This window comes from Protomyctophum parallelum (assembly GCF_964188405.1).
Source record: "Protomyctophum parallelum genome assembly, chromosome: 6".
In the NCBI taxonomy this organism is placed as follows: domain Eukaryota; kingdom Metazoa; phylum Chordata; class Actinopteri; order Myctophiformes; family Myctophidae; genus Protomyctophum; species Protomyctophum parallelum.
Genome location: NC_139701.1, coordinates 1879773 through 1892014, shown reverse-complemented (window position 1 = coordinate 1892014; position 12242 = coordinate 1879773).

Below are 12242 nucleotides of genomic sequence, written 5' to 3'. Positions count from 1 at the left end.
ATATGATGTGGAGACAATAAAGACTATTATTATCATTATTATTGAAGGTGGTAACAGTCCATTTGCTCGGTAAAATATTTCGGGGGATATTTACAATGTGTGCAGGCTTGAGTATGTTGAATCTAGTTTGCATTAATGAGGATTTAGTTGACACAATCAAATAAAATGGCGATAGTATTCCATGTGGGGCAGACGGCCTGTCACAGCCAGATTTTGGAGAGCAGCGCAGCTTTGTTGTTGCGAGGAAAGCGGTAAAATGAGACTTTCGTGGTTGTTTTCGTCTCAGATTTAGTCAGACGGAGCGTCACAGTATAACTCCATGGGGACACAAAAGCGACACAAAAGTAGGACCCGGAAGTATCTCAGGAGGGGGCGCTCACGTCACGGCTAAAATACTGAATACAGTGGTGGGGGTCCTGCGTGTGAAGACCTATATGTTTACTAGTGACATATACGAGCGGGGCGAAGCGTCATTGTTGAACGTGCGGACAGACGGACGGACGGACGGCGACGGTGAGGGACAGAGAGAGAGAGAGGTGAGGTTGTACAGGAGGATGGGACAGAGAGAGAGAGAGAGAGAGAGGTGAGGTTGTACAGGAGGATGGGACAGAGAGAGAGAGAGGTGAGGTTGTACAGGAGGATGGGACAGAGAGAGAGAGAGAGAGGTGAGGTTGTACAGGAGGATGGGACAGAGAGAGAGAGAGAGGTGAGGTTGTACAGGAGGATGGGACAGAGAGAGAGAGAGGTGAGGTTGTTCAGGAGGATGGGACAGAGAGAGAGAGAGGTGAGGTTGTACAGGAGGATGGGACAGAGAGAGAGAGAGAGAGGTGAGGTTGTACAGGAGGATGGGACAGAGAGAGAGAGAGAGGTGAGGTTGTACAGGAGGATGGGACAGAGAGAGAGAGAGAGGTGAGGTTGTACAGGAGGATGGGACAGAGAGAGAGAGAGAGAGGTGAGGTTGTACAGGAGGATGGGACAGAGAGAGAGAGAGAGAGGTGAGGTTGTACAGGAGGATGGGACAGAGAGAGAGAGAGAGGTGAGGTTGTACAGGAGGATGGGACAGAGAGAGAGAGAGGTGAGGTTGTACAGGAGGATGGGACAGAGAGAGAGAGAGAGGTGAGGTTGTACAGGAGGATGGGACAGAGAGAGAGAGGTGAGGTTGTACAGGAGGATGGGACAGAGAGAGAGAGAGAGAGGTGGGGTTGTACAGGAGGATGGGACAGAGAGAGAGAGAGAGAGGTGAGGTTGTACAGGAGGATGGGACAGAGAGAGAGAGAGAGGTGAGGTTGTACAGGAGGATGGGACAGAGAGAGAGAGAGAGGTGAGGTTGTTCAGGAGGATGGGACAGACAGAGAGAGAGAGAGAGGTGAGGTTGTACAGGAGGATGGGACAGAGAGAGAGAGAGAGAGGTGAGGTTGTACAGGAGGATGGGACAGAGAGAGAGAGAGAGAGGTGAGGTTGTACAGGAGGATGGGACAGAGAGAGAGAGAGGTGAGGTTGTACAGGAGGATGGGACAGAGAGAGAGAGAGAGAGGTGAGGTTGTACAGGAGGATGGGACAGAGAGAGAGAGAGGTGAGGTTGTACAGGAGGATGGGACAGAGAGAGAGAGAGAGAGGTGAGGTTGTACAGGAGGATGGGACAGAGAGAGAGAGAGAGGTGAGGTTGTTCAGGAGGATGGGACAGAGAGAGAGAGGTGAGGTTGTTCAGGAGGATGGGACAGAGAGAGAGAGAGAGAGGTGAGGTTGTACAGGAGGATGGGACAGAGAGAGAGAGAGGTGAGGTTATACAGGAGGATGGGACAGAGAGAGAGAGAGAGGGGGGAGGTTGTACAGGAGGATGGGACAGAGAGAGAGAGAGAGAGAGAGGTGAGGTTGTACAGGAGGATGGGACAGAGAGAGAGAGAGAGGTGAGGTTGTACAGGAGGATGGGACAGAGAGAGAGAGAGAGGTGAGGTTGTACAGGAGGATGGGACAGAGAGAGAGAGAGGTGAGGTTGTACAGGAGGATGGGACAGAGAGAGAGAGAGGTGAGGTTGTACAGGAGGATGGGACAGAGAGAGAGAGAGAGGTGAGGTTGTACAGGAGGATGGGACAGAGAGAGAGAGAGAGAGGTGAGGTTGTACAGGAGGATGGGACAGAGAGAGAGAGAGAGAGAGGTGAGGTTATACAGGAGGATGGGACAGAGAGAGAGAGAGGTGAGGTTGTACAGGAGGATGGGACAGAGAGAGAGAGAGAGAGGTGAGGTTGTACAGGAGGATGGGACAGAGAGAGAGAGAGAGAGGTGAGGTTGTACAGGAGGATGGGACAGAGAGAGAGAGAGGTGAGGTTGTACAGGAGGATGGGACAGAGAGAGAGAGAGAGAGGTGAGGTTGTACAGGAGGATGGGACAGAGAGAGAGAGAGGTGAGGTTGTTCAGGAGGATGGGACAGAGAGAGAGAGAGGTGAGGTTGTACAGGAGGATGGGACAGAGAGAGAGAGAGGTGAGGTTGTACAGGAGGATGGGACAGAGAGAGAGAGAGAGGTTGTACAGGAGGATGGGACAGAGAGAGAGAGAGAGAGGTGAGGTTGTACAGGAGGATGGGACAGAGAGAGAGAGAGAGGTGAGGTTGTTCAGGAGGATGGGACAGAGAGAGAGAGAGGTGAGGTTGTTCAGGAGGATGGGACAGAGAGAGAGAGAGAGAGGTGAGGTTGTACAGGAGGATGGGACAGAGAGAGAGAGAGAGGTGAGGTTGTACAGGAGGATGGGACAGAGAGAGAGAGAGAGGTGAGGTTGTACAGGAGGATGGGACAGAGAGAGAGAGAGAGGTGAGGTTGTACAGGAGGATGGGACAGAGAGAGAGAGAGGTGAGGTTGTACAGGAGGATGGGACAGAGAGAGAGAGAGGTGAGGTTGTACAGGAGGATGGGACAGAGAGAGAGAGGTGAGGTTGTTCAGGAGGATGGGACAGAGAGAGAGAGAGAGAGGTGAGGTTGTACAGGAGGATGGGACAGAGAGAGAGAGAGAGGTGAGGTTGTACAGGAGGATGGGACAGAGAGAGAGAGAGAGGTGAGGTTGTACAGGAGGATGGGACAGAGAGAGAGAGAGGTGAGGTTGTACAGGAGGATGGGACAGAGAGAGAGAGAGGTGAGGTTGTACAGGAGGATGGGACAGAGAGAGAGAGAGGTGAGGTTGTACAGGAGGATGGGACAGAGAGAGAGAGAGAGAGGTGAGGTTGTACAGGAGGATGGGACAGGAGAGAGAGAGAGAGGTGAGGTTGTACAGGAGGATGGGACAGAGAGAGAGAGAGAGGGGGGAGGTTGTACAGGAGGATGGGACAGAGAGAGAGAGAGAGAGAGAGGTGAGGTTGTACAGGAGGATGGGACAGAGAGAGAGAGAGAGGTGAGGTTGTACAGGAGGATGGGACAGAGAGAGAGAGAGAGAGAGGTGAGGTTATACAGGAGGATGGGACAGAGAGAGAGAGAGGTGAGGTTGTACAGGAGGATGGGACAGAGAGAGAGAGAGAGGTGAGGTTGTACAGGAGGATGGGACAGAGAGAGAGAGAGAGGTGAGGTTGTACAGGAGGATGGGACAGAGAGAGAGAGAGAGAGGTGAGGTTGTACAGGAGGATGGGACAGAGAGAGAGAGAGAGAGAGGTGAGGTTATACAGGAGGATGGGACAGAGAGAGAGAGAGGTGAGGTTGTACAGGAGGATGGGACAGAGAGAGAGAGAGAGGTGAGGTTGTACAGGAGGATGGGACAGAGAGAGAGAGAGAGGTGAGGTTGTACAGGAGGATGGGACAGAGAGAGAGAGAGAGGGGAGGTTGTACAGGAGGATGGGACAGAGAGAGAGAGAGAGAGAGGTGAGGTTGTACAGGAGGATGGGACAGAGAGAGAGAGAGAGAGGTTGTACAGGAGGATGGGACAGAGAGAGAGAGAGGTGAGGTTGTACAGGAGGATGGGACAGAGAGAGAGAGAGAGAGGTGATGTTGTACAGGAGGATGGGACAGAGAGAGAGAGAGAGGGGAGGTTGTACAGGAGGATGGGACAGAGAGAGAGAGAGAGAGAGAGGTGAGGTTGTACAGGAGGATGGGACAGAGAGAGAGAGAGAGAGGTTGTACAGGAGGATGGGACAGAGAGAGAGAGAGAGGGGAGGTTGTACAGGAGGATGGGACAGAGAGAGAGAGAGAGAGAGAGGTGAGGTTGTACAGGAGGATGGGACAGAGAGAGAGAGAGAGAGGTTGTACAGGAGGATGGGACAGAGAGAGAGAGAGGTGAGGTTGTACAGGAGGATGGGACAGAGAGAGAGAGAGAGGTGAGGTTGTACAGGAGGATGGGACAGAGAGAGAGAGAGAGGTGAGGTTGTACAGGAGGATGGGACAGAGAGAGAGAGAGGTGAGGTTGTACAGGAGGATGGGACAGAGAGAGAGAGAGAGAGGTGAGGTTGTACAGGAGGATGGGACAGAGAGAGAGAGGGGTGAGGTTGTACAGGAGGATGGGACAGAGAGAGAGAGAGAGGTGAGGTTGTTCAGGAGGATGGGACAGAGAGAGAGAGGGGTGAGGTTGTACAGGAGGATGGGACAGAGAGAGAGAGAGAGAGAGGTTGTACAGGAGGATGGGACAGAGAGAGAGAGAGAGAGGTGAGGTTGTACAGGAGGATGGGACAGAGAGAGAGAGAGAGAGAGAGGTGAGGTTGTACAGGAGGATGGGACAGAGAGAGAGAGAGAGAGAGGTGAGGTTGTACAGGAGGATGGGACAGAGAGAGAGAGAGAGAGAGGTGAGGTTGTACAGGAGGATGGGACAGAGAGAGAGAGAGAGGTGAGGTTGTACAGGAGGATGGGACAGAGAGAGAGAGAGAGAGAGGTGAGGTTGTACAGGAGGATGGGACAGAGAGAGAGAGAGAGGTGAGGTTGTACAGGAGGATGGGACAGAGAGAGAGAGAGAGAGGTGAGGTTGTACAGGAGGATGGGACAGAGAGAGAGAGAGAGAGAGAGGTGAGGTTGTACAGGAGGATGGGACAGAGAGAGAGAGAGAGGTGAGGTTGTACAGGAGGATGGGACAGAGAGAGAGAGAGAGGTGAGGTTGTACAGGAGGATGGGACAGAGAGAGAGAGAGAGAGAGAGGTGAGGTTGTACAGGAGGATGGGACAGAGAGAGAGAGAGAGAGAGGTGAGGTTGTACAGGAGGATGGGACAGAGAGAGAGAGAGAGGTGAGGTTGTACAGGAGGATGGGACAGAGAGAGAGAGAGAGAGAGGTGAGGTTGTACAGGAGGATGGGACAGAGAGAGAGAGAGAGGTGAGGTTGTACAGGAGGATGGGACAGAGAGAGAGAGAGAGAGGTGAGGTTGTACAGGAGGATGGGACAGAGAGAGAGAGAGAGAGAGAGGTGAGGTTGTACAGGAGGATGGGACAGAGAGAGAGAGAGAGAGAGGTGAGGTTGTACAGGAGGATGGGACAGAGAGAGAGAGAGAGAGGTGAGGTTGTACAGGAGGATGGGACAGAGAGAGAGAGAGAGAGAGGTGAGGTTGTACAGGAGGATGGGACAGAGAGAGAGAGAGGTGAGGTTGTACAGGAAGATGGGACAGAGAGAGAGAGAGAGAGGTGAGGTTGTACAGGAGGATGGGACAGAGAGAGAGAGAGAGAGGTGAGGTTGTACAGGAGGATGGGACAGAGAGAGAGAGAGGTGAGGTTGTACAGGAAGATGGGACAGAGAGAGAGAGAGAGAGGTGAGGTTGTACAGGAGGATGGGACAGAGAGAGAGAGAGAGAGAGGTGAGGTTGTACAGGAGGATGGGACAGAGAGAGAGAGAGGTGAGGTTGTACAGGAGGATGGGACAGAGAGAGAGAGAGGTGAGGTTGTTCAGGAGGATGGGACAGAGAGAGAGAGAGAGAGAGGTGAGGTTGTACAGGAAGATGGGACAGAGAGAGAGAGAGAGAGAGGTGAGGTTGTACAGGAAGATGGGACAGAGAGAGAGAGAGAGAGGTGAGGTTGTACAGGAGGATGGGACAGAGAGAGAGAGAGAGAGAGGTGAGGTTGTACAGGAGGATGGGACAGAGAGAGAGAGAGGTGAGGTTGTACAGGAGGATGGGACAGAGAGAGAGAGAGGTGAGGTTGTTCAGGAGGATGGGACAGAGAGAGAGAGAGAGAGAGGTGAGGTTGTACAGGAGGATGGGACAGAGAGAGAGAGAGAGAGAGGTGAGGTTGTACAGGAAGATGGGACAGAGAGAGAGAGAGAGAGGTGAGGTTGTTCAGGAGGATGGGACAGAGAGAGAGAGAGAGGTGAGGTTGTACAGGAGGATGGGACAGAGAGAGAGAGAGGTGAGGTTGTACAGGAGGATGGGACAGAGAGAGAGAGAGAGGTGAGGTTGTACAGGAGGATGGGACAGAGAGAGAGAGAGAGGTGAGGTTGTACAGGAGGATGGGACAGAGAGAGAGAGAGAGGTGAGGTTGTTCAGGAGGATGGGACAGAGAGAGAGAGAGAGGTGAGGTTGTTCAGGAGGATGGGACAGAGAGAGAGAGAGAGGTGAGGTTGTTCAGGAGGATGGGACAGAGAGAGAGAGAGAGGTGAGGTTGTACAGGAGGATGGACAGAGAGAGAGAGAGAGGTGAGGTTGTTCAGGAGGATGGGACAGAGAGAGAGAGAGAGGTGAGGTTGTTCAGGAGGATGGGACAGAGAGAGAGAGAGAGGTGAGGTTGTTCAGGAGGATGGGACAGAGAGAGAGAGAGGTGAGGTTGTACAGGAGGATGGGACAGAGAGAGAGAGAGAGGGGAGGTGAGGTTGTACAGGAGGATGGGACAGAGAGAGAGAGAGGTGAGGTTGTACAGGAGGATGGGACAGAGAGAGAGAGAGAGGTGAGGTGAGGTTGTACAGGAGGATGGGACAGAGAGAGAGAGAGAGGTGAGGTGAGGTTGTTCAGGAGGATGGGACAGAGAGAGAGAGAGAGAGAGAGGTGAGGTTGTTCAGGAGGATGGGACAGAGAGAGAGAGAGAGAGGTGAGGTTGTACAGGAGGATGGGACAGAGAGAGAGAGAGGTGAGGTTGTACAGGAGGATGGGACAGAGAGAGAGAGAGAGAGGTGAGGTTGTACAGGAGGATGGGACAGAGAGAGAGAGAGGTGAGGTTGTACAGGAGGATGGGACAGAGAGAGAGAGAGGTGAGGTTGTACAGGAGGATGGGACAGAGAGAGAGAGAGTGAGGTGAGGTTGTACAGGAGGATGGGACAGAGAGAGAGAGAGAGAGGTGAGGTTGTTCAGGAGGATGGGACAGAGAGAGAGAGAGGTGAGGTTGTACAGGAGGATGGGACAGAGAGAGAGAGAGGTGAGGTGAGGTTGTTCAGGAGGATGGGACAGAGAGAGAGAGAGAGAGAGAGGTGAGGTTGTTCAGGAGGATGGGACAGAGAGAGAGAGAGAGAGGTGAGGTTGTACAGGAGGATGGGACAGAGAGAGAGAGAGGTGAGGTTGTACAGGAGGATGGGACAGAGAGAGAGAGAGAGAGGTGAGGTTGTACAGGAGGATGGGACAGAGAGAGAGAGAGGTGAGGTTGTACAGGAGGATGGGACAGAGAGAGAGAGAGGTGAGGTTGTACAGGAGGATGGGACAGAGAGAGAGAGAGGTGAGGTGAGGTTGTACAGGAGGATGGGACAGAGAGAGAGAGAGAGAGAGGTGAGGTTGTACAGGAGGATGGGACAGAGAGAGAGAGAGAGAGGTGAGGTTGTACAGGAGGATGGGACAGAGAGAGAGAGAGAGAGGTGAGGTTGTACAGGAGGATGGGACAGAGAGAGAGAGTTGAGGTTGTACAGGAGGATGGGACAGAGAGAGAGAGAGAGAGGTGAGGTTGTTCAGGAGGATGGGACAGAGAGAGAGAGAGAGGTGAGGTTGTACAGGAGGATGGGACAGAGAGAGAGAGGTGAGGTTGTACAGGAGGATGGGACAGAGAGAGAGAGAGAGGTGAGGTTGTACAGGAGGATGGGACAGAGAGAGAGAGAGAGGTGAGGTTGTACAGGAGGATGGGACAGAGAGAGAGAGAGAGAGAGGTTGTACAGGAGGATGGGACAGAGAGAGAGAGGTGAGGTTGTACAGGAGGATGGGACAGAGAGAGAGAGAGAGGTGAGGTTGTACAGGAGGATGGGACAGAGAGAGAGAGAGAGGTGAGGTTGTACAGGAGGATGGGACAGAGAGAGAGAGAGAGAGGTGAGGTTGTACAGGAGGATGGGACAGAGAGAGAGAGAGGTGAGGTGAGGTTGTTCAGGAGGATGGGACAGAGAGAGAGAGAGAGGTGAGGTTGTACAGGAGGATGGGGCAGAGAGAGAGAGAGGTGAGGTGAGGTTGTTCAGGAGGATGGGACAGAGAGAGAGAGAGAGGTGAGGTTGTTCAGGAGGATGGGACAGAGAGAGAGAGAGAGGTGAGGTTGTACAGGAGGATGGGACAGAGAGAGAGAGAGAGGTGAGGTTGTTCAGGAGGATGGGACAGAGAGAGAGAGAGAGGTGAGGTTGTTCAGGAGGATGGGACAGAGAGAGAGAGAGAGGTGAGGTTGTACAGGAGGATGGGACAGAGAGAGAGAGAGGTGAGGTGAGGTTGTTCAGGAGGATGGGACAGAGAGAGAGAGAGAGAGGTGAGGTTGTACAGGAGGATGGGACAGAGAGAGAGAGAGGTGAGGTGAGGTTGTTCAGGAGGATGGGACAGAGAGAGAGAGAGAGGTGAGGTTGTACAGGAGGATGGGGCAGAGAGAGAGAGAGAGAGGTGAGGTTGTACAGGAGGATGGGACAGAGAGAGAGAGGTGAGGTTGTACAGGAGGATGGGACAGAGAGAGAGAGGTGAGGTTGTACAGGAGGATGGGACAGAGAGAGAGAGAGAGGTGAGGTTGTACAGGAGGATGGGACAGAGAGAGAGAGAGAGAGGTGAGGTTGTACAGGAGGATGGGACAGAGAGAGAGAGAGGTGAGGTGAGGTTGTTCAGGAGGATGGGACAGAGAGAGAGAGAGAGGTGAGGTTGTACAGGAGGATGGGCAGAGAGAGAGAGAGGTGAGGTGAGGTTGTTCAGGAGGATGGGACAGAGAGAGAGAGAGAGAGGTGAGGTTGTACAGGAGGATGGGACAGAGAGAGAGAGAGAGGTGAGGTTGTACAGGAGGATGGGACAGAGAGAGAGAGAGAGGTGAGGTTGTTCAGGAGGATGGGACAGAGAGAGAGAGAGAGGTGAGGTTGTACAGGAGGATGGGACAGAGAGAGAGAGAGAGGTGAGGTTGTTCAGGAGGATGGGACAGAGAGAGAGAGAGAGGTGAGGTTGTTCAGGAGGATGGGACAGAGAGAGAGAGAGAGGTGAGGTTGTACAGGAGGATGGGACAGAGAGAGAGAGAGGTGAGGTGAGGTTGTTCAGGAGGATGGGACAGAGAGAGAGAGAGAGAGGTGAGGTTGTACAGGAGGATGGGACAGAGAGAGAGAGAGGTGAGGTGAGGTTGTTCAGGAGGATGGGACAGAGAGAGAGAGAGAGGTGAGGTTGTACAGGAGGATGGGAGACAGAGAGAGAGAGAGAGGTGAGGTTGTACAGGAGGATGGGACAGAGAGAGAGAGAGGTGAGGTTGTACAGGAGGATGGGACAGAGAGAGAGAGAGAGGTGAGGTTGTACAGGAGGATGGGACAGAGAGAGAGAGAGAGAGGTGAGGTTGTACAGGAGGATGGGACAGAGAGAGAGAGAGAGGTGAGGTTGTACAGGAGGATGGGACAGAGAGAGAGAGAGAGAGAGAGGTGAGGTTGTACAGGAGGATGGGACAGAGAGAGAGAGGTGAGGTTGTTCAGGAGGATGGGACAGAGAGAGAGAGAGAGAGGTGAGGTTGTACAGGAGGATGGGACAGAGAGAGAGAGAGGTGAGGTGAGGTTGTTCAGGAGGATGGGACAGAGAGAGAGAGAGAGAGGTGAGGTTGTACAGGAGGATGGGACAGAGAGAGAGAGAGAGAGGTGAGGTTGTACAGGAGGATGGGACAGAGAGAGAGAGGTGAGGTTGTTCAGGAGGATGGGACAGAGAGAGAGAGAGAGAGGTGAGGTTGTACAGGAGGATGGGACAGAGAGAGAGAGAGAGAGGTGAGGTTGTACAGGAGGATGGGACAGAGAGAGAGAGAGAGGTGAGGTTGTACAGGAGGATGGGACAGAGAGAGAGAGAGAGGTGAGGTTGTACAGGAGGATGGGACAGAGAGAGAGAGAGAGAGGTGAGGTTGTACAGGAGGATGGGACAGAGAGAGAGAGAGAGGTGAGGTTGTACAGGAGGATGGGACAGAGAGAGAGAGAGGTGAGGTTGTACAGGAGGATGGGACAGAGAGAGAGAGAGAGAGGTGAGGTTGTACAGGAGGATGGGACAGAGAGAGAGAGAGAGGTGAGGTTGTACAGGAGGATGGGACAGAGAGAGAGAGAGAGGTGAGGTTGTACAGGAGGATGGGACAGAGAGAGAGAGAGGTGAGGTTGTACAGGAGGATGGGACAGAGAGAGAGAGAGAGGTGAGGTTGTACAGGAGGATGGGACAGAGAGAGAGAGAGAGGTGAGGTTGTACAGGAGGATGGGACAGAGAGAGAGAGAGAGGTGAGGTTGTACAGGAGGATGGGACAGAGAGAGAGAGAGAGGTGAGGTTGTACAGGAGGATGGGACAGAGAGAGAGAGGTGAGGTTGTACAGGAGGATGGGACAGAGAGAGAGGTGAGGTTGTACAGGAGGATGGGACAGAGAGAGAGACAGAGAGAGAGGTGAGGTTGTACAGGAGGATGGGACAGAGAGAGAGAGAGAGGTGAGGTTGTACAGGAGGATGGGACAGAGAGAGAGAGAGAGGAGGTTGTACAGGAGGATGGGACAGAGAGAGAGAGAGAGAGGTGAGGTTGTACAGGAGGATGGGACAGAGAGAGAGAGAGAGAGAGAGAGGTGAGGTTGTACAGGAGGATGGGACAGAGAGAGAGAGAGAGAGGTGAGGTTGTACAGGAGGATGGGACAGAGAGAGAGAGAGAGAGGTGAGGTTGTACAGGAGGATGGGACAGAGAGAGAGAGAGAGAGTGAGGTTGTACAGGAGGATGGGACAGAGAGAGAGAGAGAGAGAGAGGTGAGGTTGTACAGGAGGATGGGACAGAGAGAGAGAGAGGTGAGGTTGTACAGGAGGATGGGACAGAGAGAGAGAGAGAGAGAGAGAGGTGAGGTTGTACAGGAGGATGGGACAGAGAGAGAGAGAGAGAGGTGAGGTTGTACAGGAGGATGGGACAGAGAGAGAGAGAGAGAGAGAGAGGTGAGGTTGTACAGGAGGATGGGACAGAGAGAGAGAGAGGTGAGGTTGTACAGGAGGATGGGACAGAGAGAGAGAGAGAGAGAGGTGAGGTTGTACAGGAGGATGGGACAGAGAGAGAGAGAGGTGAGGTTGTACAGGAGGATGGGACAGAGAGAGAGAGAGAGAGTGAGGTTGTACAGGAGGATGGGACAGAGAGAGAGAGAGAGAGAGAGAGAGAGGTTGTACAGGAGGATGGGACAGAGAGAGAGAGAGAGGTGAGGTTGTACAGGAGGATGGGACAGAGAGAGAGAGAGAGAGGTGAGGTTGTACAGGAGGATGGGACAGAGAGAGAGAGAGAGAGAGAGAGGTTGTACAGGAGGATGGGACAGAGAGAGAGAGAGAGAGAGAGAGGGGTGTTGTACAGGAGGATGGGACAGAGAGAGAGAGAGGTGAGGTTGTACAGGAGGATGGGACAGAGAGAGAGAGAGAGGTGAGGTTGTACAGGAGGATGGGACAGAGAGAGAGAGAGAGAGGTGAGGTTGTACAGGAGGATGGACAGAGAGAGAGAGAGGTGAGGTTGTACAGGAGGATGGGACAGAGAGAGAGGTGAGGTTGTACAGGAGGATGGGACAGAGAGAGAGAGAGAGGTGAGGTTGTACAGGAGGATGGGACAGAGAGAGAGAGAGAGAGAGAGAGGTGAGGTTGTACAGGAGGATGGGACAGAGAGAGAGAGAGAGAGAGAGGTTGTACAGGAGGATGGGACAGAGAGAGAGAGAGAGAGAGAGGGGAGGTTGTACAGGAGGATGGGACAGAGAGAGAGAGAGGTGAGGTTGTACAGGAGGATGGGACAGAGAGAGAGAGAGAGAGGTGAGGTTGTACAGGAGGATGGGACAGAGAGAGAGAGAGAGGTGAGGTTGTACAGGAGGATGGGACAGAGAGAGAGAGAGAGAGAGAGAGGTGAGGTTGTACAGGAGGATGGGACAGAGAGAGAGAGAGGTGAGGTTGTACAGGAGGATGGGACAGAGAGAGAGGTGAGGTT